General features: G+C 45.8%; 2 long non-coding RNA genes across 3 annotated transcripts in view; one reads left to right on the top strand and one right to left on the bottom strand.

Moving 5' to 3' along the window:
• Window positions 1–18,667, bottom strand: part of LOC144332136 (uncharacterized) — a 118,687-nt gene extending 100,020 nt beyond the window's left edge. The window contains exons 1-2 of the long non-coding RNA XR_013399910.1: window positions 17,552–18,667; window positions 11,840–11,960 (exon numbers count right to left, since the gene is read on the bottom strand). This is a non-coding gene — a long non-coding RNA (uncharacterized LOC144332136). The remainder of the gene's footprint in view (window positions 1–11,839; window positions 11,961–17,551) is intronic.
• On the top strand, window positions 3,322–17,279 carry LOC144332126 (uncharacterized). 2 transcript variants are annotated; one of them, XR_013399900.1, is made up of 3 exons: window positions 3,322–3,450; window positions 14,166–14,215; window positions 16,439–17,279. It is a non-coding gene; the product is annotated as an uncharacterized LOC144332126 (long non-coding RNA). The 2 variants fall into 2 exon arrangements; XR_013399899.1 differs by lacking the exon at window positions 3,322–3,450 and having other exon boundaries at window positions 14,037–14,215.
• Window positions 18,668–27,598: the final 8,931 nt, after the last annotated feature.

Here is a 27,598-nt window from a genome sequence, read left to right as displayed (position 1 = left end):
TTGAAGTCAGGCGTTCCAGACCAGCCTGGCCAACATGGTGAAACCCCATCTTACTAAAAATACAAAAATTAGCCGGGCATGCTGTCGCACACCTATAATCCCAGCTACTCAGGAGGCTGACTCAGAAGAATTGCTTGAACCTGGGAGGCAGAGGTTGCAGTGAGCCAAGATAGTGCCACTGCACTCCAGCCTGGGCGACGACAGAGTGAGACTCTGTCTGAAAAAATAAAAAGTATGCTTGGGCCTCCTTCTTAAATTCATTAATTTCATAAATATCAAGTCCATATTTAATTATTTAATCTATGCATCAGTCTATACCCTGGGAAAACCACATTAAAAAAATACTGCCTACATGGAGCTCATACTCTAGTGGGGGAGTCAGCTAGTACATGAGTAGATAAGTGCTAGGAAGAAAATACAACAGGATAAGAGTGTAGGGAAAGCTGAATTGGTCTGGGAAATGTGACCGGACACTTGAACACAAATACCTTTTTTATTTTCCTTCGAGACCGAGTCTTGCTCTGTTACCAGCCTGGAGTGCAGTGGCGGGAACTTGGCTCACTGCAACCTCCGCCTCCCGGGTTCAAGAGATTCTCCTGCCTCAGCCTCCCAAGTAGCTGGGACTACAGGTGCGTGCCACCGCATCGGGCTAATATTTTGTTTTGTTTTGTTTTGTTTGTATTTTAGTAGAGATGGAGTTTCACCATGTTGGCCAGGATGGTCTCGATAAGCTGACTTCATGATCTGCCCGCCTCAGCTTCCCAAAATGCTGGGATTACAGGCGTGAGACACCATGCCTGGCCAAAGATACCTTTATGTGATGAAATATCTTCAGTATTTTAACAATCCTGTATCGGTCAGTCATGGTGGCTCATGCTTGTAATCCCAGCAGTTTGGGAGGCCGAGGCAGGCAGATCACGAGTTCAGGAGATCGAGACCATCCTGGCTAACACGGTGAAACCCCATCTCAACTAAAAATACAAAAAAATAACTGGGTGTGGTTGTGGGCGCCTGTAGTCCCAGCTACTCGGAAGGCTGAGGCAGGAGAATGGTGTGAACCTGGGAGGCAGAGCTTGCAGTGAGCTGAGATTGCGCCACTGCACTGCAGCCTGAGGGACAGAGCGAGACTCTGTGTCAAAAAAAAAAAAAAAAAAAAAAAAAAGCCTGTATCATGATGTTATACATTAGCCAATACCTGATTTTTAACTTTGCAAACCTTAGACTCACTAAACAAAATTTATTCCAAATGCCAATATCAGGAATAAATCCAACGAAAATCTTTCTCATCCTTTTTATCTTTCCTTGTTTGGTAATAAATAATGGGAGAGGCTGGGCGCGGTGGCTCACGCCTGTAATCCCAGCACTTTAGGAGGCCGAGGCAGGTAGATCTGAGATCAGGAGTTGGAGACCAGTCTGGCCAACCTGGTGAAACCCCGTCTCTACTAAAAATACAAAAGTTAGCTGGGCACGGTGGTGGGTGCCTATAATCCCAGCTGCTCAGGAGGCTGAGGCAGGAAAATTGTTTGAACTTGGGAGGCAGAGGTTGCAGTGAGCCAAGATTGTGCCGTGGCACTCCAACCTGGCGACGAGCAAAACTCCATCTCAAAAAATAATAATAATAATAATAAATACATAAATAATGGGAGATTCATACATTGGAACACAGCATTAAAATTGTCACAGAACGCCAGGCGCGGTGGCTCACGCCTGTAATCCCAGCACTTTGGGAGGCCGAGGAGGGTGGATCACCTGAGGTCAGAAATTCGAGACCAGCCTGACCAGCATGGAGAAACCCCGTCCCTACTAAAATACAAAAAAATTAGACGGGCATGGTGGCGCATCCCGATAATCCCAGCTACTCGTGAGGCTGAGGCAGGATAATCGCTTGAACCTGGGAGGCGGAGGTTGCGGTGAGCCAAGATCGCGCCATTGCACTCCAGCCTGGGCAACAGGAGTGAAACTCCATCTCAAAAGAAATAATTAATTAAAAAAAAATTGTCACAGAAGTATAATTTAGACAATACAAGGATGATCCTGATATATTCAGTGATATGTGTGAACCATTTTTACATTAAAAATACATAATATATGCATGTTCTTTAAAGTCTGGGAAGATTCACTTCTAAAGATGGCCTTGATGTAGAACAACTAGAACTTTTACACACTGCTGGTTGGAATGCAAAATGGGTAGCCACTTTGGTAAAGAATATGGCAATATCTTAGGAAGTTTAACATATACTTGCCATTGGACCCATGAACCCAACACATAGAAAATTAAAGGGAAAGAAAAATGTATGGTCAGGCCAGGGGCGGTGGCTCATGCTTGTTGTGATCCCAGCACATTGGGAGGCTGGGGCGGATGGGACACTTGAGACCAGGAGTTCAAGACCAACCTGGACAACATGGCGTGACTCTACAAAACATACAAAAAGTGGCGCACGCCTGTAGTCCCAGCTACTTGGGAGGTTGGAGTATGAGGATTGCTTGAGCCCAGGAAGGTGAGGCTGCTGTGAGCCATGATCACATCACTGCACTCCAGTCTGGGCAACAGAGGGAAAAAAATGTTCAAAGACTGCACACAAATGTTTATATTGATAGTTATTCATATTAATCAAAACCTGGAAACAACCCAAACATTCATCAACTGGTTACGAAGGAAGATTGCTCAGCAATAGAAAATAAGTATTTATACATGCAGCAAAGATGAATCTCAAAAACACATACCAAGTAAAAGAACTAAAATACAAAAGACTATATACTTTGCATATGTATAAATACTTACATGAAATTTTCAAAAAGGCAAAATCGTAGTGCTGTAAAATAGAGCAACAGTTGCCGGGTCCTATGGTAGGAAGGATGTGGGTAGGGCAGGGTAGGAGATCAAAAGGCATGAGAAAACTTTTTAGAGTGATGGAAATATTCTATATTTTGTTTGTGGTGGGAGTTATACAGCTATATGCATCAATAAAATTCATCAAACTCTACATTTAAGATGGGTGAATTTTATTGTATGTATTTTATTGTATGTAATAAAGCTGGAAAAATTCATCATGTTTTATGACTTAAGATTTGCATAATTTCCTTCGTGTAAAAAAATAATTGTAATAAACAAAAACAGGTGACCTCTTGTAATGGAGCAGCTTAACTTCAAAATTAATTTAATTTTATTTTTATTAGTTTTTGAGACAGGCTCACAATGTGTCACCCAGGCTGGAGTACAGTGGCATGATTAGGGCTCCTTGCAGCCTTCTGGGCTCAAGCAATCCTGCCACCTCAGCTCTCGAGTAGCTGGGACTACAGGCAAACAGCATTTCACCTACCTTTTTTTTTTTTTTTTTTTTTGAGATGGAGTCTTGCTCTGTTGCCTAGCTTGGAGTACAGTGGTGCACTGCTCACTGCAGTCTCCGCCTCCCGGGTTCAAGTGATTCTCGTGCTTCAGCCTCCTGAGTAGTTAGGATTACCGGTGTGGGCCACCACGCACAGCTACTTTTTTGTATTTTAGTTTCACTATGTTCATCAGGCTGGTCTTGAACTCCTGACCTCAGGTGATCCGCCGGTCTCGGCCTCCCAATGTTTTGTTGGGATTACAGGTGTGAGCCACCGTGCCTGTCATTAAATTTTTTTCTCTTGTTTTTTTTTTTTTTTCTCTTGTTTAATTAACTTCAATTCTGCCACTTCCTAGATGCGCTTTTAGAATAGCTGAAATTATTGTGTGCTTAGTTTCACTCTGTCCTTGTTTTGTTGTATAGTATTTTTTATTTATTTTATTTTTTGAGATGGAGTCTTGCTCTGTCACCCAGGCTGGAGTGCAGTGGTGTGATCTCAGCTCACTGCAACCTCTGCTTGAACCAGATTCAAGCAATTCTCCTGTCTTAGCCTCACGAGTCGCTGGGATTACAGGCACGCATCACCACTCCCGGCTAATTTTGTATTTTTAGTAGAGACGGAGTTAACCATGTTGGTCCGGCTGATCTCGAACTCCTGACCTCAGTTGGTCTGCCTGCCTCTGCCTCCCAAAGTGCTGAGATAACAGGTGTGAGCCACCACACCCGGCCTGTTATATAGTTTGTTTTTTTTTTTTTTTTTTTTTTTTTTTTTGAGACGGAGTCTCGCTGTGTCGCCCAGGCTGGAGTGCAGTGGCCGGATCTCAGCTCACTGCAAGCTCTGCCTCCCGGGTTTTTACGCCATTCTCCTGCCTCAGCCTCCCGAGTAGCTGGGACTACAGGCGCCCGCCACCTCACCCGGCTAGTTTTTTGTATTTTTTAGTAGAGACGGGGTTTCACCGTGTTAGCCAGGATGGTCTCGAACTCCTGACCTCGTGATCCGCCCGTCTCGGCCTCCCAAAGTGCTGGGATTACAGGCTTGAGCCACCGTGCCCGGCCGTTATATAGTTTTTAAATGAAAGGGACATAGAAGAAAATAGTTGTTGTGGTTTTAAGATAATAATTCCTACTTTCTCTGTTACTCTATTTAAAATGATGACGAGAAAAATTAATTGTCTTACTTTGCTAAGTTTGGCATAGGAGCTGTCACTCTTTTTTTTTTTTTGAGACAGGGTCTCACCATGTTGCCTAGTCTGGAGCGCAGTGGTGCAATCTCCACCTCTCAGGTTCAAGCAATTTTCAGGACTCAGCCTCCTGGGTGGTTGCTGTTACAGGCATGCGCCACTACGACCGGCTAATTTTTTTTTTTTGAGACACTGTTTTGCTCCTGTTGCCCAGGCTGGAGTGGGCAACAGGATTAATGCGCATGCTTGAGCCTACTCACCCAACTCCTGAGAGCTTATCAGGAAGCTGCTGATCACCAGTGCCAGGTGTTTCTATCTATCGGGAGACTGTCTCTTCCTCTGGCACTGACTGTTACCAATTATTATTTTAGACGGACACTTTTTTTTTAGATGGAGTCTCGCCCTGTTGGCCAGGCTTGAGTGCAGTGGCATGATCGCGGCTCACTGCCACCTCTGCCTCCTGGGTTCTATCGATTCTCCTGTCTCAGCCTCCCAAGTAGCTGGGATTACTGGTGTGTGCCATCACGCCCTGCTAATTTTTTTATTTTTAGTAGAGACAGGGTTTCACCATTTTCACCAGGCTGGTCTTGAACTCCTGACCTCAGGTGATCCACCCCTCTGAGCTCCCAAAGTGCTGGGATTACAGGTGTGAACCACCACGCCCAGCCCAGAGGAGCATTTTAACAACCAACTCACAGTTACCTGATGGTTGCCTGACATTACTTGGGGCCTTTTCCTGCCCTGCTCATGTCTGTCTAACTACCTACTCTAACATCACTATGTTGCCCAGGCTGGTCTCAAACTCCTGGCCTCTTCTAATCTTTTTGCGTAGGTCTCCCAAAGTGCTCAGATTACATTACAACTCGCCTATATTTTTTTTTTATTACAAATCAAATCAATGCCCTAAGAAAACCCCATTATTCTGATACAGGAACCCAGACACCTGCCTTGTGTCAGCATGCTTTGGATGCTAATGTTTAATTTAGAGAAAAACTCTGAGATAATTTTATCCCTCAAAATTGGCTCTAACTATAATATCACAAACCCACCTCTTCAGTAATAGTCCCTGAACCTGGAGGGATTGAATGGTTTCAGTTTCTGGCCCCATATCTCATGAAAGCACTTCATTTTGATTGTCATCTTCTTGGGGTCTGAAGACAAGGCATCGACTGGTGTCAATGTTTCTTAAGATTTAGTAGGAACTGGTGTCTTTTACAGACCCAGGAGCCAAAGCCCTATAATTTAGCAGGACAAGAATTCGTTAATAGGCCGGGCGAGGTGGCTCAAGCCTGTAATCCCAGCACTTTGGGAGGCCGAGACGGGCGGATCACGAGGTCAGGAGATCGAGACCATCCTGGGTAACACAGTGAAACCCCGTCTCTACTAAAAATACAAAAACTTAGCCGGGCGAGGTGGCAGGCGCCTGTAGTCCCAGCTACTCGGGAGGCTGAGGCAGGAGAATGGCGTGAACCCGGGAGGCGGAGCTTGCAGTGAGCTGAGATCCGGCCACTGCACTCCAGCCTGGGTGACAGAGCGAGACTCCGTCTCAAAAAAAAAAAAAAAAAAAAGAATTCGCTAATAGAACATTTATACTGCAGAAAGTCCTGACATTCTCTCTAACATGTCACAGATTAAAATGCTGTGATTTGGTGTCTAGTAGTTACTGCCTGAAGTACTTCAAATCACTGTATTAGGTTACTCATTGTATATGTCTAATTGCTAGCAATCTAGTGACAGAACTGTGATCAAAAGCATCACAAATGTGATAGGTTCTGCTGGGTGCAGTGGCTTACGCCTATAATCTCAGCAGTCTGGGAGGCTGAGGTAGGTGGATCACTTGACGCCAGGAGTTCAAAACCAGCCTAGCCAGAATGACGAAACATGTCTCTACTAAAAACATAAAAATTGGGCACGGTGGCTTAGGCCTGTAATCTCAGCACTTTGGGAGGCCAAGACGGGCAGATCACCTGAGGTCAGGAGTTTAAGACCAGACTGGCTCATTAAGAGGCAAAATGGCCCATGTCTGATCTTCCTCTGCAGTTGTTCGACTGGTAAAGGAAAACTGCACCTACAGCACATGTGCACAACCTCAGTAAATGCACTGTGCATGCGGTCAGCCTCCCAAGTGCTGAACGACCCTGCGCATGCAGCAGTCAAGGGGCGGGGAAAGATCAAGTAAGAAAAGAAAACCCTGGAACCATGCCAGTGTATAAATCCCCAAGTCAAGGGCTGAACAGGGCACTTGAATCTCCCAAGTCGCCCACTTCTCCCTCTTCCAAATGTACTTTGCTTCCTTTTGCTCCTGCTGTAATGCTTTTTAATAAACTTTCATTCCCGCTCTTAAGCTTGCCTCAGTCTCTTGCTCTGCCTTAACTACTTCTGCCCCTGCCAAATGCTTTCCTCTGAGGAGGCAAGGATTGAGTTTGCTGCAGATCTGTACAAATTTGCTGCTGGTAACCTGCTTTGGTGTCGCGACTAAGATACATTCCCTAGTGGTAAGAAACCTTGATATGGTTTGGTTCTGTGTCCCCGCACAAATTTCACCTTGAATTATAATAATCCTCACATATGGTGGGAGGGATCTTGTGGGAGGTCATTGAATCATGGGAGTGTTTTGGTTTTTTTTTTCCGTGCTGTTCTTGTGATAGTAAATAAGTCTCACAAGATCTGATGGTTTAATAAAGCGGAGTTCCCCTGAACATACTCTCTTGCCTGCTGCCACATAGGATGTGCCTTTGCTTCTCCTTTGCCTTCCGCCGTGATTGTGAGGCCTCCCAGCCATGCGGAACTGTGAGTCCATTAAACCTCTTTCCTTTATAAAATACCCACCCTTGGGTATGTCTTTATTAGCAGCTTGAGAACAGACTAATAGACGCCTCTACACCTTGCCTTCTTCCACTGGAGGCGTTTAACCCCGATATGCAGTTTCCTTCTCCCCTTTTGCTCTCCTGTTTACTAACCATCCTCTAGAATGATTCCTCTCAGCCACAGTGGCTCTGGTCCTCCTGGCTAATCTCTCAGCTCACCGTCATGGATGGCTTGTGGGGGTGGGAAGGACCTTGTATTCCACACTGAGTAGACCTGAGACACTAATGGCCCTTGAGACAGGAGGATTGTGGGAGTGGTAGGGTAAAGGCCACCACATCATGTGTGAGGCTACATTTGCTTCTTCAACGAAAATCAGCTCTTTCCCCAAATCCTACACTGTCTATTCTCGTTTTCTCTGTGTGTATTCTGAAATGACCTGGTGCACGCATCAGACTGTCCGCCTTGCAAGCAAGTCTGCCTTTTCTCTGCTTTCACTTTGCATGACGCATGACTTCCTTCTCTGCCTTAAACACACAATCCCTGTTTGTTATTTGTGCTCCCACGGCCTTTGTTGCATTTGTGTAGCAGGCAAAGAGCCGGTCTCCCTTGTGGATGACCCTTGAGATTTGTAGTTGTTTTGACCCTCCAGCTCCTAACCTTCCCCTGTCTGTTGGTTCATTGCCAGGACAAGCACTAGTTGGAAGCCAGGCTCTGCCAGCTCCTTGTGACTTACCATACACTTTTCATCCCTGTTACACTCCAAGCCCAAGTTTTTTGGCGGCTTTTGAAGCAATTTGTCTACCTACATAGGGCTTTATTCTGTGGCCCTTTAATGACCCTACCTACTGGCTTTTTTTTCGAGTTAGCACCGCTTTGCCATTTTCGAGCCCTTATCCCAAGCCCCAAGTCCTCTGGAGGTTCCTTCTTTATGTCAAGGGGGCAAGTCAACACTGCTCACTTGAATCCAACAGCTGCTGTTTTTGTGAGTATGTGAAGGCTTTCCATGAGTATCTCTCACTTCCTCCTATAGTAGAGGGACTTTCTTGTCTGTTTAAGCATTCGTTCTGCATGTTACCCTGGGGGGACAAGGAACCCCAAATATAAATGTTCCTCCATTTCTCTAATCACTTCCATGCTCTTTTCTTTTTACCTTTTTTTTTTTTTTCTTTTCTTTGAGATGGAGTCTTGCTCTGTTGCCCAGGCTAGTGTGCAGTGGTATAATCTAGGCTCCCTGCAACCTCCGCCTTCCAGGTTCAAGCAATTCTTCTGCCTCAGCCTCCAGAGTAGCTGGGATCACAGGCGTGTACCACCATTCCTGGCTAATTTTTGCATTTTTAGCAGAGATGGGGTTTCACCATGTTGGCCAGGCTGGTCTCGAACTCCTGACCTCAAGTGATCCACCTGCCTTGGCCTCCCGAAGTGAAAGGGGCCTGCCCCTCCACACCTCTGGATATTTCTCGCAAGGTGGAGACGAGAGACTGAGAAAGTGAAATAAGACACAGAGACAGAGTATAGAGGAAGAAAAGTGGGCCCAGGAGACCGGCGCTCAGCAAGTGAGGACCTCCACCGGCGCTGGTCTCTGAATTCCCTCAGTATTTATTGATCACTATCTCTACTATCTCGGCAAGGGGGATGTGGCAGGACTATAGAGTAATGGTAGGGAGAGGATCAGCAGGAAAATGTGAGCAAAGGAGTCTGTGTCATAAATAAGTTTAAGGAAAAGTGCTGTGCCTGGATGTGCATGTAGGCCAGATTTACGTTTGACTTTACACAAACATGTCAGTGCAGTAAAGAGCAGTATTGTCGCCCGCATGTCTCACCTCCAACCATGAGGCAGTTTTCTCCTATCTCAGTAAATAGAATGTATGTAAATATTTACTATGTAAATAGTAAATAGAATGTATGGTCGGGTTTTACACTGAGACATTCCGTTCCCAGGGACGAGCAGGAGACAGATGCTTTCCTCTTATCTCAACTGCAAAAAGGCCTTCCTCTTTTTTTTTTTTTTTGAGACAGAGTCTCGCTCTGTCTCCCAGGCTGGAGTGCAGTGGCGTGATCTCGGCTTACTGCAAGCTCCGCCTCCCGGGTTCATGCCATTCTCCTGCCTCAGCCTCCCCAGCAGCTGGGACTACAGGTGCCCGCCACCACGCCCGGCTAATTTTTTTTGTATTTTTAGTGGAGACAGAGTTTCACTGTGTTAGCCAGGATGGTCTCGATTTCCTGACCTCATGATCCACCCACCTCAGCCTCCCAAAGTGCTGGGATTACAGGCATGAACCACCGTGCCTGGCCGAGGCCTTCCTCTTCACTAATCCTCCTCAGCACAGACCCTTTACGGGTGTCGGGCTGGGGGACAGTCAGGTCTTTCCCTTCCCACGAGGCCATATCTCAGGCTGTCTCAGTAGGGGGAAACCTTGGACAATACCCAGGCTTTCTTGGGCAGAGGTCCCTGTGGCCTTGCGCAGTGCATTGTGTCCCTGCGTAATGGAGAATGGAGAATGGTGGTGACTTTTACCAGGCATACTGCCTGCAAACAGATTTTTAACAAAGCGTATCTTACACAACCCTAAATCCATTAAACCTTGAGTCAGTACAGCATATGTTTCTGTGAGCACAGGTTGTTAAGATTACAGATTAGCAGCATCTCAAGGCAGAAGAACTTTTCTTAGTACAGATCAAAATGGAATTTCTTATGTCTTCCTTTTTCTACATAGACACAGTAACAGTCTGATCTCTCTTTCTTTTCCCCACATCAAAGTGCTGAGATTACAGGTGTGAGCTACTGCACCCAGCTGCCCTTTTCAATATACATCAGGACCTTCAAGGTTTTATTTGAAAGGAGAGAAGTCCAGCCCCCTTGCATCAGTTAACTGAAAAACAGGTTTCTCGTCCATATAAAGAACATGGGAGGCCAGTTGCGGAGGCTCACGCCTGAAATTCCAGCACTTTGGGAGGCCAAGGCAAGCGGATCATGAGGTCAAGAGATCAAGACCATCCTGGCCAACATGGTGAAACCCCATCTCTACTACAAATACAAAAATTAGCAGGGTGTGGTGGCACACCCCTGTAATCCCACCTACTTGGGAGGCTGAGTCCAGAAAATTGCTTGAACCTGAGAGGCAGAGATTGCAGTGAGCCGAGATTACACCACTGCGCTCCAGCCTAGGCAACATGGTGAGACCCTGTCTCAAAAAAGAAAAAAAAAAAGAACGACAGCTCCTATGCCAAACTTAGCAAAGATAATTAATTTTTCTCGTCATCATTTTAAATAGAGTAACAGAGAAAGTAGGAATGATTATCTTAAAACCTCAACAACTATTTTCTTCTATGTCCCTTTCATTTAAATACTATACAACAGGCCGGGTGTGGTGGCTCACACCTATAATCTCAGCACTTTGGGAGGCAGAGGCAGGCAGACCAACTGAGTTCGAGATCAGCCTGACCAACATGGTAAAACTCCGTCTCTACTAAAAATACAAAATTAGCCGGGTGTGGTGATGCGTGCCTGTAATCCCAGCGACTCGTGAGGCTAAGACAGGAGAATTGCTTGAATCTGGTTCAAGCAGAGGTTGCAGTGAGCTGAGATCACACCACTGCACTCCAGCCTGGGTGACAGAGCAAGACTCCATCTCAAAAAATAAAATAAAATAAAAAATACTATACAACAAAACAAGGACAGAGTGAAACTAAGCACACAATAATTTCAGCTATTCTAAAAGCGCATCTAGGAAGTGGCAGAATTGAAGTTAATTAAACAAGAGAAAAAAATTTAATGACAGGCACGGTGGCTCACACCTGTAATCCCAACAACACATTGGGAGGCCGAGACCGGCGGATCACCTGAGGTCAGGAGTTCAAGACCAGCCTGATGAACATAGTGAAACTAAAATACAAAAAAGTAGCTGTGGCCGGGTGCGGTGGCTCAAGCCTGTAATCCCAGCACTTTGGGAGGCGGAGACGGGCGGATCACGAGGCCAGGAGATCGAGACCATCCTGGCTAACACGGTGAAAACCCATCTCTACTAAAAAATACAAAAAACTAGCCGGGCGAGGTGGCGGGCGCCTGTAGTCCCAGCTACTCCGGAGGCTGAGGCAGGAGAATGGCGTGAACCCGGGAGGCGGAGCTTGCAGTGAGCTGAGATCCGGCCACAGCACTCCAGCCTGGGTGACAGAGCGAGACTCTGTCTCAAAAAAAAAAAAAAAAAAAAAAAAAGTAGCTGTGCGTGGTGGCCCGCACCAGTAATGCTAACTACTCAGGAGGCTGAAGCACAAGAATCACTTGAACCCGGGAGGCGGAGACTGCAGTGAGCCGAGATCGCACCACTGTACTCCAACCTAGGCAACAGAGCAACTCCATCTTGAAAAAATAAATAAATAATTTAAAGAAAAAATATTTAAGTAAATTAAAAAAGAAAAAAGAGCATCATCTCACATTTCCAAGATTGGTTTCTAGATACAGTAATTAGGTAACTTTCACCATTAGAATCTTTTTTTTTTTTTTTTTTTTTTGAGACGGAGTCTCGCTCTGCCACCCAGGCTGGAGTGCAGTGGCCGGATCTCAGCTCACTGCAAGCTCCGCCTCCCGGGTTCACGCCATTCTCCTGCCTCAGCCTCCCGAGTAGCTGGGACTACAGGCGCCCGCCACCTCGCCTGGCTAGTTTTTTGTATTTTTTAGTAGAGACAGGGTTTCACCGTGTCAGCCAGGATGGTCTCGATCTCCTGACCTCGTGATCCGCCCGTCTCGGCCTCCCAAAGTGCTGGGATTACAGGCTTGAGCCACTGCGCCCGGCCTAACCATTAGAATCTTTAAACCAGTGCAACACTGGTACATATATTGATTTTAAGTACACAAATGAAGGCCTGATGGTGATAGAAGGCTTAGGATCAAAAATCGCTAGAAAGTCTGAGTTTTTTTAATTACTACTTAATACTTAATTTTAATAATAGTAAACACAGGCTGGGCGCAGTGGCTCATACCTGTAATCCCAGCACTTTTGCAGGCCAAGGTGGACAGATCACTTGAGGTTAGGAGTTCCAGACCCTCCTGGCCAACATGGCAAAACCCTGTCTCTACTAAAAATACAAAAATTAGCCAGACATGGTGGTGCTCGCCTGTAGTCCCAGCTATGTGGGAGGCCGAGGCAGGAGAAACTGGAACCTGGAGGGCGGAGGTTGCATTGAGATCGTGCAACTGCACTCTAGCCTGGGCCACAGAGCAGGACTCGATCTCAAAAAAAAAGCTTTGTAGGCCGGGCACAGTGACTCAAGCTTATAATCCCAGCACTTTGGGAGGCCAAGGCAGGCGGATCACAAGGTGAGGAGATCGAGACCAGCCTGGGCAATATGGTGAAACCTCGTCTGTATTAAAAATACAAAAATTAGCCAGGCGTGCCTGTAGTCCCAGCTACTCAGGAGGCTGAGGCAGGAGAATGGCATGAACCCGGGAAGCAGAACTTGCAGTGAGCCGAGATCGCGCCACTGCACTCCAGCCTGGGCAACAGAGCGAGACTCCGTCTCAAAAAAAAAATAAATAAATAAATAAATAATAAAAATTGCATGTAAATATTTACATATGCAAAGTATGTAGTCTTTTGTGTTTCAGTTCTTTCACTTGGTATGTGTTTTTGATATTCATCTTTGCTGCATGTATAAATACTTATTTTCTATTGCTGAGCAATCTTCCTTCGTAACCAGTTGATGAATGTTTGGGTTGTTTCCAGGTTTTGATTAATATGAATAACTATCAATATAAACATTTGTGTGCAGTCTTTGAACATTTTTTTCCCTCTGTTGCCCAGACTGGAGTGCAGTGATGTGATCATGGCTCACGGCAGCCTCACCTTCCTGGGCTTAAGCAATCCTCGTACTTCAGTCTCCTAAGTAGCGGGGACTACAGGCATGCGCCACTTTTTGTATGTTTTGAAGAGCCAGAGTCACGCCATGTTGCCTGGGTTGTTCTTGAACTCCTGGCCTCAAGTGACCCATCCGCCCCAGCCTCCCAATGTGCTGGGATCACAACAAGCATGAGCCACCGCCCCCGGCCTGACCATACATTTTTCTTTCCCTTTAATTTTGTATGCGTTGGATTCATGGGTCCAATGGCAAGTATATGTTAAACTTCCTAAGATATTGCCATATTCTTTACCAAAGTGGCTACCCATTTTGCATTCCAACCAGCAGTGTGTAAAAGTTCTAGTTGTTCTACATCAAGGCCATCTTTAGAAGTGAATCTTCCCAGACTTTAAAGAACATGCATATATTATGCATTTTTAATGTAAAAATGGTTCACACATATCACTGAATATATCAAGATCATCCTTGTATTGTCTAAATTATACTTCTGTGACAATCCTTTTTTTTTTTTTTTCCAGATGGAGTCTTGTTCTGTCACCGAGGCTGGAGTACAGTGGCACAATCTCGGCTCACTGCAAGCTCTGCCTCCTGGGTTCACGCCATTCTCCTGCCTCAGCCTCCCTAGTAGCTGGGACTACAGGTGCCCGCCACCACGCCCGATTAATTTTTTTTTTTTTTGTATTTTTAGTAGAGACGGGGTTTCACCATGTAAGCCAGGATTATCTTGATCTCCTGACCTTGTGATTCACCCGCCTCGGCCTCCCAAAGTGCTGGGATTACAGGCGTGAGCCACTGCACCTGACGTTCTGTGACAATTTTAATGCTGTGTTCCAATATATGAATCTCTCATTATTTATTAATGTATTAATTTATTATTTTTTTTGAGATGGAGTTTTGCTCTTGTTACCCAGGTCGGAGTGCCATGGCACAATCTTGGCTCACTGCAACCTCTGCCTCCCAGGTTCAAGCGATTCTCCTGCCTCAGCCTCCTGAGTAGCTGGGATTATAGGCACCCACCACTGTGCCTGGCTAATTTTTGTATTTTTAGTAGAGACAGGGTTTCACCGGGTTGGCCAGGCTGGTCTCCAACTCCTGACCTGAAATAATCCACCTGCCTTGGCCTCCCAAAGTGCTGGGATTACAGGTGTGAGCCACCGCGCCCAGCCTCTCCCATTATTTATTACCAAACAAGGAAAGATAAAAAGGGTAAGGAGGATTTTGGTTGGATTTATTTCTGATATTGGCATTTGGAATAAACTTCGTTTAGTGAGTCTAAAGTTTGCAAAGTTATAAATCAGGTATTGGCTAATCTATAACATGATACAGGATTGCTAAAATACTAAAGGTATTTCATCACATAAAGGTATTTTGGGCTAGGCATAGTGGCTCATGCCTGTAATCCCAGTATTTTGGGAAGCCGAGGCGGGCACATCACGAGGTCAGGAGATCAAGACCATCCTGGCCAACATGGTGAAACCCCATCTCTACTAAATTACAAAAAAAAAAAAAAAATTAGCCCGGTGTAGTGGCACACACCTACAGTCCCAGCTACTCGGGAGGCTGAGGCAGGAGAATCGCTTGAACCTGGGAGGTGGAGGCTGAAGTAAGCCAAGATCGTGCCACTGCACTCCAGCCTGGTGACAGAGTGAGACTCCATCTCAAAAAAAAAACGATATTTGTGCTCAAATGTCAGGTCACATTTCCTAGACCAATTCAGCTTTCCCTACACTCTTATCCTGTTGTATTTTCTTCCTAGCACTTCTTTTCTACTCATGTACTAGCTGACTCCCCCACTAGAATATGAGCTCCGTAGGCAGTATTTTTTTAATGTGGTTTTCCCAGGGTATAGACTGATGCGTAGATTAAATAATTAAACATGGACTTGATATTTGTGAAATTAATGAATTTAAGAAGGAGAGGCCCTGTAATCCCAGCACTTTGGGAGGCCGAGACAGGCGGATCACGAGGTCAGGAGATCGAGACCATCCTGGCTAACACGGTGAAACCCCGTCTCTACTAAAAAAAGATACAAAAAACTAGCTGGGTGAGGTGGCGGGCGCCTGTAGTCCCAGCTACTCGGGAGGCTGAGGCAGGAGAATGGCGTGAACCCGGGAGGCGGAGCTTGCAGTGAGCTGAAATTAGGCTACTGCACTCCAGCCTGGGTGACAGAGCGAGACTCCGTCTCACAAAAAAAAAAAAAAAAAAAAAAAAAAAGAAGGAGGCCCCAGCATACTTTTTACTTTTTCAGATAGAGTCTCACTCTTTCGTCGCCCAGGCTGGAGTGCAGTGGCACTATCTTGGCTCACTGCAACCTCTGCCTCCCAGGTTCAAGCAATTCTTCTGAGTCAGCCTCCTGAGTAGCTGGGATTATAGGTGTGCGACAGCATGCCCGGCTAATTTTTGTATTTTTAGTAAGAAGGAGTTTCACCATGTTGGCCAGGCTGGTCTGGAACTCCTGACTTCAAGTGATCCACCCACCTCGGCCTTTCAAAGTGCTGGGATTACACGCATGAGCCACCACGCCTGGCCGCAAGCATACTTTTTATAATAACTGTATCTCACATGTATTCAGCATGTTCTATGGGCCAGGCTCAATTCTCGTAACACTCTATAATAAAGCCATTACTTCTATTTTACAAACGAAGAAATTAAAGCTCAAGAGTTAGCCAGGCGTGGTGGCTCACGCCTGTAATCCCAGCACTTTGGGAGGGATCACGAGGTCAGGAGATCGAGACCATCCTGGGTAACATGGTGAAACCCCGTCTCTACTAAAAATACAAAAAAAATTAACCAGGCATGATGGCAGGCACCTGTAGTCCCAGCTACTTGGGAGGCCAAGGCAGGAGAATGGCGTGAACTCGGGAAGCGGAGGCTGCAGTGATCCCAGATCATGCCACTGCATTCCAGCCTGGGCGACACAGTGAGACTCCGTCTCAAATAAATAAATAAATAAATAAATAAATAAATAAATAAATAAAGCTCAAGAGTTTTTAAGTAACTTGCAGGAGAATGGCGTGAACTCGGGAAGCGGAGGCTGCAGTGATCCCAGATCATGCCACTGCATTCCAGCCTGGGCGACACAGTGAGACTCCGTCTCAAATAAATAAATAAATAAATAAATAAATAAATAAATAAAGCTCAAGAGTTTTTAAGTAACTTGCCCAAGTTCACATTAGGATTCAAAACCAAGCACTGTGGTTCCACAGGCTCACTTTTTTTTTTTTTTTTTTTGAGACAGCATTTCACTGTGGCACCCAGGTTGGTGTGCAGTAGTGTAATCATAGCTCACTGCAGCCTCAACCTCCTGGGCTCAAGTGATCCTCCCACCTCAGCCTCCTGAGTAGCTGGGACCACAGGCATGCACCACCACGCCTGTCTAATTTTATTTTTTGTAGAGACAGGGTCTCCTTATGTAGCCTGGGCTGGTCTTGAAACTCCTGGAGCCAAGGAATTCTCCTACCTCGGAGTCCCAATGTGCTGGGATTACAGGTGTGAACCATTGCACACGGCCTACACTGTGTCTTTTGATAACAGTCTTGGGCTGACTCAGATTTCTATAAGTATCCCCCACATTTTGGGAACTCCTAGGCTGTCTTCTTTGTTTCTCAGGCTTGTCTTCCTTTGCCCTGGAAAACATCCTCATTTGTTATCTCTATTTTGGAGTAAATCTTCCTTCTCACCCCTATCGCACACAGAAGAAACTCAGCTTGTTGAAAGATTTTTATCACAACAAACCTTTCTAGGGATGGAGAATGTGTTCCAATGAATCTTCTCCCTTTACACAATCTTCTGGCTCTCTCCTCGCTGTTCCTTGTCTTCCACACCTTCTCTCCCTGATCGTCTTCTGGGAATCCCCAACTCCTCACCTTTACTGTGACCTCTCTAAGCTTTCCACCTCCGAAGCTTAGCACCAGCTTCTACCCACACGCCGAAGGCTCAGTGCCACCTTAACCTCTTGCCCAAGGAAAAGGGTATTTCCCCTAAGGAAGAGCTGCTCTCTCCCTCAGAATCTAGTGCCAGTTTCCTCCCTGACACTCGGAGCATGCTTGCGAGGGGAAACCTCACTTCCCTGCAGCCACCCAAACTGAAAATAATACTCCTCTTTTTATTTTTCCAGACAGGGTCTTGCTCCGTCGGCCAGGCTGGAGTGGAATGGCGCGATCTTGGCTCACTGCAACCTCTGCCTCCCAGGTTCAAGCGATTCTCCTGCCTCAGCCTCCTGAGTAGCTGGGACTACAGGCGCATACCACCATGTCTGGCTAATTTCTGTATTTTTAGTAGAGATGGGGTTTCACCATGTTGGCCAGGCTGGTCTCGAACTCCTGACCTCGTGATCCTCCCACCTCAGCCTCCCAAAGTGCTAGGATTACAGGTGTGAGCCACTGCGCCCGGCCTACTCCTCTTTAATGTGAATAACAACTAAGGTGTTCTCAGTCTTGTAACAACTGTGAATAAGATCATCTTAACATTACTATGTTTATTGGTCTACTCGAAGTCACAATATAGGTAAACACAATATGCATGTTACACAAATGCAGCTTCAAACGTCACTCTCCCAGTCCCACCTAGGTTACTAGTTTTAAGGAATTGAAGACATTCTTTAGTTCTCTCTCTAAATAAGGATCAGAGCTAGAATTAGAGAAATTCTGAAGCTACTGTTCCTTTGCTTCTGAATCACAGTGAATACCAGGTCCCAAGCAAGGAATGACTTCAGGTCTTGGGACAGGGGCCAAGGTAAGGATCACCATGCAAGCAACATATTTATCTTTGAGAAAGGAATGTTAAAAAGTGATCAAAGCCTTCCTTAACACTTTAATCAATGTATATTTTGTTAATAATCGTAGCACACTTAGTATAAAGAAATAGATAAGTATGTGTGGGACTTTATTTTGGATCATATCTTTTTCATACCTTTTTTTTTTTTTCTTTTTAACGACAGCATCTCGTTCTGTCACCAGTCTGGAGTGCAGTGATGAGATCTTGGCTCACTGCAATCTCTGCCTCCTGGGTTTAAGGGAGTCTTGTGCCTCAACCTCCGGAATAGCTGGGATTACAAGCGTGCACCACAATGTCCAACTAATCTTTATATTTTTAGTGGAAACACGGTTTCACCATGTTGGCGAGGCTGGTCTCAAACTCCTGGCAATCCACCTGCCTCGGGCTCCTAGCAATCCACCTGGCTTGGGCTCCCAAAGTGCTGGGGTTGCAGGTTTCAGCCACTGCACCTAACCTGCATCAGATCCTTAAAGATACAGGGGTTCCTGATAATAATGAGCTCCATAATGCCTCAGAAGCCTGGGGCCCAAAGTTTGGGAACCACTGAGTCAAAACGTCCAACTTTAGAGCATCAACTCAGGAGTGGACATTGCATAGTACACACATGTTAGTATACATATTATTCGTCTGTTAGGACCACCATAACAAAATATCACAGATTGGGTGGTTCTGAGATGGGGTAGGGACTGCCCTCGGTGTGTCTCCTATAGTGCCGCCCCAACTAATGCATTTCTGCATTCCTCTAGATATACCTCCTAACTACCAGACCTTGTACCACCACCACCCTGGCACCTTACCTGTGGTCAAAATCTTGCAGCTGCTGCAAGCTATCTGAAGAAACCAAGATAAGAAGCATTCCACCATAAATCCTGCTCAAGAAAACTAACCCCACCACCCGCATGCACACAAGTCCTGGAGAATGACCGATCCTTAATCCTAGCAAGATGATAATAGGAAAAATCACACCCAGGGGTGAAGATTTAACATGCTAATGAGACATGCAATGCAGGAAGAAGCATGTAACCGAACCGCTTTGCCGAGACCAGCTTGGTGGTGGAGACCCTAACCCAGCAGCGCTAGAGGAACTAAAGACACACACAGAAATACAGAGGTGTGGAGTGGGAAATCAGGGGTCTCACAACCTTCAGAGCTGAGAGCCTCGAACAGAGATTTACCTATGTATTTTCTGACAGCAAGCCAGTGATAAGCCTTGTTTCTATAGATTATAGACTAACTAAAAGTATTCCTTATGGGAAATAAAGGGATGGGTTTGGCTAGTTATCTGCAGCAGGAGCATGTCCTTAAGGCACAGACCACTCACGCTATTTTTTGTGGTTTAAGAACACTTTTAAGCGGTTTTCCACCCTGGGTGGGCCAGGTGTTCCTTGCCCTCATTCCAGTAAACCCACAACCTTCCAGTGTGGGTGTCATGGCCATCATGAACATGTCACAGTGCTGCAGAGATTTTGTTTATGGCCAGTTTGGCGGCCAGTTTATGGCCAGATTTTGGGGGACCTGTTCCCAATACTGCTTAGGTGCCAGTAGTTCTCTGCCTCTACATGTGTAAATGTCACTCCCTTCCTGCTTTTTGCCACTTTACAATTACTCTCCTAGCTGGGCATGGTGGCTGATACATGTAATCCCAGCACTTTGGGTGGCCGAGGCAGACAGATCACTTGAGGTCAGGATTTTGTGACCAGCCTAACCAATATGGTGAAACCTCCTCTCTACTAAAAATAACAAAAATTAGTGGGATGTGGTGGGCACTTGTAGCCCCAGCTACTCGGGAGGCTGAGGCAGGAGAATCGCTTGAACCTGGGAGACAGAGGCTGCAGTGAGCTGAGATGTCACCACTGCACTCCAGCTTGGGCAACAGAGCAAGACTCCATCTCAAAAAACAACAACAAAAAAGTACTCTTCTGACTCTCTTTGGGGAACCAGTCAGATAATTCTCTCTCTTGTGCTGTCTTCTCTGTGTTCGAAAATAAGCCCCTAGGCTGCACACAGTGGTTCACGCCTCTAATCCCAGCATTTTGGGAGGCCGAGGTGGGTGGACCACCTGAGGTTGGGAGTTTGAGAGCAGCCTGGCACATGCCTATAATCCCAGCTACTTGGGAGACTGAGGAAGGAGAATCACTTGAACCCAGGAGGCAGAAGTTACAGTGAGCTGAGATCACACCATTGCACTCCAGCCTGGCAACAAGAATGAAACTCCTTCTCGGGAAAAAAAAAAAAAGAAAGAAAGAAAAAGAAAATAAGCGCCTAATAAACACCTTGTCTGGGAAACTTGCTCTGCCTCCCATCAATTTCTATCACACGAGAGTCGAAGAATCTGTGGTTGATAGCAGCTCAAACAAGAGGAATGTATTTTCTCACAGTTCTGGAGGCTGGAATTACAAGACCAGGGGCCAGCAGGGCTGGTTCCTGGTGAGGTCACTCTTCCTGATTTGCAGAAGGCTGCCTTCTTGCCGTATCCTCCCATGGCCTCCCTTTGGTATGTGAGCAGGAAAAGAAAGATCTCTGGTGTCTGTTCATCTTATAAGGACACTGCTCCTACCAGAATCCTACCCTATTGGTCTCATTTAACCTTAATTACCTCCTTACAGGCCCTGTCTCCAAATATAGTGACACTGAGGTTTGGGGCTTCAGCATATGAATGCAGGGGACAGGGAGGTCACAATTCAGTCCATAATGCTGTGGGTTCACTCAGGGAGAAACCAGGAATTTCTCAGAAGAAAGGATCTTTGTGATTGACTGATGGACAGTGCTATTCCCTAGAGACAGTAGGACATGAGATGATGAGGAATTGGGGTAGACTGGACTGCACACAAGTGTCACTACAAGGTGAAAACCAGCTAGATAACACTGGGTACCTGGAGCTGAGTGTCAGATGTTGGAGTTGCAAAGTGTTTCAGGGATGCTGTCAGTTACGAAGGAGAAAAAAATATATAAAAATTCAACATACACACAAGCAAGAGAAAGTTCAAATAATACTGGCTTCAGAATGAAGGAAATTTTACTGGCTCATGTAGTGGGAAGTGTTACTGGTAGAGAGTGTCCAGGCTCTTGGCGTCTTGAACAGAGAATTGGACAAAACACACAAACAAAGCGAGGCAGGAATGAAGAGATTTACTGAAAATGAAAGTACACAACACAGTATGGGAGTGGCCCAGGCTTAGGGGATGAAAGGGCCCCATTACAGAATGTGTGGGGGTTTTGGCCGGGCGCAGTGGCTCACGCCTGTAATCCCAGCATTTTGGGAGGCTGAGGTGGGCGGATCACCTGAGGTCAGGAGTTTGAGACCAGCCTGGCCAACATGGTGAAACCCTGTCTCTACTAAAAATACAAAAAATTAGCCGGGTGTGGTTGCGCGCGCCTGTAATCCCAGCTATTTGGTAGGCTGAGGCAGGAGAATCCCTTGAACCCGGGAACCAGAGGTTGCAGTGAGCCGAGATCGCGCCATTGCACACTCCAGGCTAGGGAACAAGAGCGAGATTTTGTCTCAAAAAAAAAAAAAAAGAATTTGTGGGGGGTTCAAATACCCTCTAGGGATTTCCACTGGTCACTTGGTGTACGCCCTATGTAAACCAAGAGGATGAAAGTTACAAAGTCATGTACTTGACGTACGACTCAGCATACGCTGTATGGAGAGGATATTTCCTGTCATAGCTGAAGTGTGAATCGGCCTTATGTTCCCTGACTCCAGACCGCATTTCCCTGCCACAGAAGTACAAAGATAGGATGGACTTTTTGGTTGGTTGAGCAAATGGCTGAATATTCTCATCAAAGGCCTAAAGTCTTTCCATAGCGATTGCTTCTTCATAAACCTCTTCTAATGGTTTTAGGATGGCAAATTCCCCTTTTGTTGTAACACAGGGGATCTCAAGCAAATTTATGTGGGATTAAGACTCGCTGGCTGGGCACGGTGGCTCAGGCCAGGCGTGATGGGTCACGCCTGTAATCCCAGCACTTTAGGAGACCGAGGTAGGCAGATCACCTGAGGTCAGGAGTTCGAGACCAACCTGACCAACATGGTGAAACTCTGTCTCTACTAAAAGTACAAAAATTAGCATGGTGGCATGCATCTGTAATCCCAGCTACCTGGGAGGCTGAAGCAGGAGAATTGCTTGAACTCGGGAAGGGGAGGTTGCAGTGAGCTGAGATCACATCACTACACTCCAGCCTGGGCAACAGAGCAAGACTCTGTCTCAAAACAAAACAAAACAAAACAAAAAAGACTCGCTGATGCAATTACCATTTGAGTTTAGGAAACAGTGCTATGTTTGAAATATGAGTTGTAAATGACTCTTAGCAATGTCTTTTAAAAGGATCTAGGCCAGGCATGGTGGCTTATGCTTATAATTCCAGCACTTTGAGAGGCTGAAGCAGGAGGATTGCTTTAGTTTGGGAGTTTAAGACCAGCCTGGGCAACAAAGTGAGACACCGTCTCTACAAAATATTTGTAAAAGTTAGCTGGGCGAGGTGGTGTGTGCCTTTGGTCTCAGCTACTCGGGAGACCGAGGTAGGTGGATCACTTGAGCCTTGGGAGGTTGAGGTTGCAGTGAGCTGCGATATACCACTGCACTCCAGTCGGGGCAAGACTGAGATCCTGTCTCAAATAAATAAATTAATTAATTAATTGAAAGATCCATGACTTATTTACCCAAGGATACCCTAGGCTCCTAAGGGAAGTCTGGCCACTCCCTTGTATGTTTGAGCATCCCAAACTCCAAATGACACAGTCACTCCCACCCCAAGCACTGAGCCATTCGCAGGGAGTCACACTACGCTCTATAGGATGAGATGGCTTCTCTCCCTGAAATAATTTAAAAGCAACAGACCTTGTACTCAGCTTGAGTTGCAGAAAAGAGAAATAGTGTTTTTTTTGTTTCCTTTCTTTTGTTTTGTTTTACTGAGAAAGAGTCTCACTCTGTCACCAAGGACAGAGTGCAGTGGCACAATCTCAGCTCACTGCAACTTTGCCTCCCAGGTTCAAGCAATTCTCCTGCCTCAACCTTCTGAGTAGCTGGGATTACAAGCCTGTGCCACCATGCCTGGCTAATTTTTGTATTTTTAGTAGAGACGGGGTTTTGCCATGTTGGCCAGGCTGGTCTCGAACTCCTGACCTCAGATGATCTGCCCACCTCAGCCTCCCAAAGTGCTGGGATTACTGGCACAAGCCACCACGTCCAGGGTGAGCAATAGTTTTCAAGGCAGATATTGGTGCAAGCCCGAGAACTTAATATTAATACATGTGTGTAACCCTGGACGAGTCATTTTACCTCTCTGAGCTTCATTTCTTTGTCTGTTAAATGGGTATAAAAACACCTGGGAACTTTGTCCGAAACCAATTCCTTTCCTCCTAGGAGTAGTCTTTTCCCTGTGACCCGAAAGGTAAACATGTGACCTGATTTGGTCAATCATTTTATGACCTTGTCCACAGTGACTGGTCCAGCAGTGGATGCTGAACTGAACTTGTTGACGTTATTCCCTTGCAATTTTTCCGTTGGAACTGGAGAAGCGGAGGCTTTCTCTCCCCTCTAGATGTGGAGCCCTAAGGATGGGATTTGAGAGCTATTTGGCCCCATCGTTTGAGCTCATCTCTTACTACTTCACATTTTACTCACTCTACCCCATCCACAGTGGCCTGCTTGGTATTGCTCAAATCCGGGCATGCTTCTGCTTCAGGACCTTTGGACTTCCTCTTTCCCTTTTCTGCAATGCTTTTCTTCCAGACATCTGCAAAGCTGATTCTTTCGTTTCCTTCAACTCTCTGCTCAGATGTCACCTTCTCGAAGACCTATCCTGAATACTCTATCTGAAATGGTGACGGTGACCCTATCCTCCTCTCTATTCCTCTTTTCTTTTTTTTTCTCTCTTTTCTTTTCTTTCGACGGAGTCTCGCTCTGTCGCCCAGGCTAGAGTGCAGTGGCATGATCTTGGCTCACTGCAACCTCTGCCTCCCGGGTTCAAGTGATTGTCCTGCCTCAAGCCTCCCAAGTAGCTGGGACTACAGGTGCATGCCACCACGCCCAGCTAATTCTTTATTTTTTTAGTAGAGACCGGGTTTCACCATGTTAGCCAGGATGGTCTCTATCTCCTGACCTCGTGATCCGCCCTGCTTCCGCCTACTCAAGTGCTAGGATTACAGACGTGAGCCACTGCACCCGGCCCCTTTCTTTCTTTTTTCTTTCTTTCTTTTTTTTGAGACAGGCTCTCACTCTGTCGCCCAGGCTGGAGTGCAGTGGTGCAATCTGGGCTCACTGCAACCTCTGCCTCCTGGGCTCAGATGATTCTCCTACCTCAGCCTCTGGAGTAGCTGGGACTAGAAGCAGGCACCACTACGCCCGGCTAAGCTAATTTTTGTATTTTTTGTGGAGACGAGGTTTCGCCAAGTTGCCCAGGCTAGTCTCAAACTCCTGGACTCAAATGATCCTCCCACCTTGACCTCACTAAGCGCTGGGATTACAGGCATGAGCCACCGTGCCCACCCACTCCTCTACTCCTAATCTCTTACCTTGCTCTGTTTTTATTTTCCATAGCACTAACTTCTACCATATAATCTAAGTTCATTATTGTTATTTATATTATTATTACTCATTGCCAGTCTCCTACCTATCTCAACTAGAATGTACGTTTCTACATCTATGAACACAAAAGGACTGATAGTGAACATACTCAAAGGCGACCTTTGGCTCTGTATGTGTGTATATATTTTGTGTATTTGTTTTCTATGGTTTCTTTCCTTTTTAATTTATTTTTTATTTTTTTGAGATAAGGTCTTACTCTTTCACCCAGGCTGGAGTGCTGTGGCACAACCATAGCTCACGGCAGCCTTGACCTTCTGCACTCAAGTGATTCTGCTGCTTCAGCCTCCTGAGTAGCTGGGATTACAGGAGCCAGTCACCATGCCTGGCTCTAAGTTTCTTTTCTTTCTCTCTCTTTCTAATTTTATTATTATTATTATTATTATTTTGAGACAGGATCTCACCCTGTCGCTCAGGCTGGAGTGTAGCGCCATAATCGTGGCTCACTGTAGCCTCAACCTCTCCAAACTCAGGTGATCCTCCCACCTCAGCCTCCTGAGTAGTTGGGACTACAGGCATACGTCACCATGCCAGGCTAATTTTTGTATTTTTTTGTAGAGACGGGTTCTGACTACGGGTTCAGGTTGGTCTCAAACTCCTGAGCTCAAGTGATCTGCCCACCTTGGCCTCCCAAAGTGCTGGTATTACAGGCATGAGCTACCGTGCCCGGACTTTTTTATTTTTTTATTTTTATTTTTTATAGAGGCAGGGTTTTGCTATGTTGTCCAGGCTGCTCTCCAACTCCTGGTCTCATGCAACCCTCTTACTTCAGCCTTCCAAAGTGCTGGGATTATAGGCATGTGCCACCACACCTGGCCTAGTGTTCTTTCTTTCTTTTTCTTTTTTTTTCCTTTGAGGTAGGGTCTTACTTCCTTTGCCCAGGCTAGAGTGCAGTGGCTTGATCTCGGCTCATTGCGGCCTCAACTACCCAAGCTCACACGCTCTTCCCACCTCAGCTTCCCTAGTGTCTGGGATTACAGGCACGAGCCACCACACACAGGTAATTTTTTTTTGTATTATATTTTTAATAGAGACAGAGTTTTGTCACATTGTCCAGGCTGGTCTCAAACTCCTGAGCTCAAGGGACACACCCACCACGTCCTCCCAAGGTGCTAGGATTACAGGCAAGAGCCACCACACCCAGTTCAAGTTTTCTTTCTTGAGCACTAATTATTTTATTTTATTATTTTATTTTATTTTCTGAGATGGAGTCTTGCTTTGGTGCCCAGGCTAGAGTACGGTGGTGCGATCTCGGCTCACTGCAACCTCTCCACCTTCCAGGTTCAAGTGATTCTCCTGCCTCAGTCTCCTGAGTAGCTGGGATTACAGACATGCACCTGGCTAATTTTTGTATTTTTAGTAGAGACGGGATTTCACCATTTTGGCCAGGCTGGTTTTGAACTCCTGACCTCAGGTCATCTGCCCGCCTTGGCCTCCCAAAGTGTTGAGATTACAGGCGTGAGCCACTGCGCCTGGCCCACTTGAGCATTATTTTTAACAGGTAAGAAAATCAATACTTAAAAAAATTTTTTTTGGCCCAACTTTGCAATTTGGGCAGATGGGAAAAAAAGTCTTGAGGAGGCTAAGTTCAGTAAGTGGAAAAGACAGTAAAACAGAGATGCAGAGAGTGGTGGCAGCGGGCATTGAGAACCAGCAACACTGGTTGAAAAGGAAGCTGTGAAGAGCTGTAAAAACCACAGGTGAATGCAGCCCGAAATAAAATTGCCGAGCTTGGCTGGCTGGGTGTAAGGTAGATAGAGAAGGTCAGGAAAGGTTTGCTGGGGTTACTCAAGGTCATTGGGTAGTGGGCCTTAAATTAATTGATCTTATTGTTTTTTCTAGTCCTAACCATACTGAGATTGATTTTAGAAGAGGACAGCTTGAGCAGTCATTTCTCTCACTATGGCCAGGGTCCAGGGCCTGTGTCTAGTGGGTGTTGGTTCCCAGGCTGTGGAATGATGATGGAAAAGGATTGCTAGGACTGTAACAGGAGTTGATGAAGTGGCAAACTGGAAAGAGCCTATACTTTGGAGTGAGGGAGCACTGCTTTTAAATCTTCTCTCTGTCCCTTACCAGCCATGTTGACCCTGAACAAGTAACTAACCACCTAGTGCAAGATCAAAGGCCCCTTGAAAGTAGTGAATTAGGGAAAGTATAGTAAGTATGGCAATAAATTATGCTTTCACAAACAAAAACAGAAAATAAAAGTTCTGGAAGGGCGCAGTGGCTTATGCCTGTAATCCTAGCACTTTGGGAGGCCAAGGCAGGCTGATCACTTGAGGTCAGGAGTTCGAAGCCAGTCTGGCCAACATGGTGAAACCCTGTCTCTACTAAAAATACAAAAAAATTAGCTGGGCGTCGTGGCAGATGCATACAATCCCAGCTACTCAGGAGGCTTGAGGCAGGAGAATCGCTTGAACCCGGGTGGCAGAGGTCTGCAGTGAGCTCAGACTGCCCCACTGCACTTCACCCTGGGCCACAGAGCAAGACTCTGTCTCAAAAAAAATTTAAATTTAAATTTTAAAAAACCATAATATGAAATTTTTAAAAAATGAAAGTTCTTAAAAGCAACTGCTTTGAACAAACACAGTTGATTAAACTAAAAACCCTGCTATAACACCTTCTATTGTCCAGGAAACCTTGCTGTCAGGGCAGGTTTCCCCACAAGTCTTATAAACACAAGTTTTTAAATCAGCCATTTCTGACTTGAGATTAAGTCTTTCATACATATGGTATTTGTTTTCTTACACCCTTGTTTTAGTTTCACAAGTCTTGGCAACTGTCAGTTCTTTTCACAAAGTTCTCTAGTGTTTGAAGGCATGTTTTTTGGGGGCCTGGCCTTCTGTGCAGATGGAAAACACCTCTTTTTTTTTTTTTTTTTTTTTTGAGATGGAGTTTTGCTTTTGTCTCCCAGGCTATGGCTTACTGCAACCTCCGCCTCCCAGGTTCAAGCGATTCTCCTGCCTCAGCCTCCTAAGTAGCTGGGATTACAGGCGGCTGCCACCACACCCGGCTAATTTTTTTTTTTTGAGACGGAGTCTTGCTCTGTTGCCCAGGCTAGAGTGCA

This window comes from Macaca mulatta, chromosome 10 (assembly GCF_049350105.2).
Source record: "Macaca mulatta isolate MMU2019108-1 chromosome 10, T2T-MMU8v2.0, whole genome shotgun sequence".
In the NCBI taxonomy this organism is placed as follows: Eukaryota; Metazoa; Chordata; class Mammalia; order Primates; family Cercopithecidae; genus Macaca; species Macaca mulatta.
Note: the sequence above shows the minus strand (reverse complement) of the source record. Positions and strands in the feature narration are given on the sequence as shown.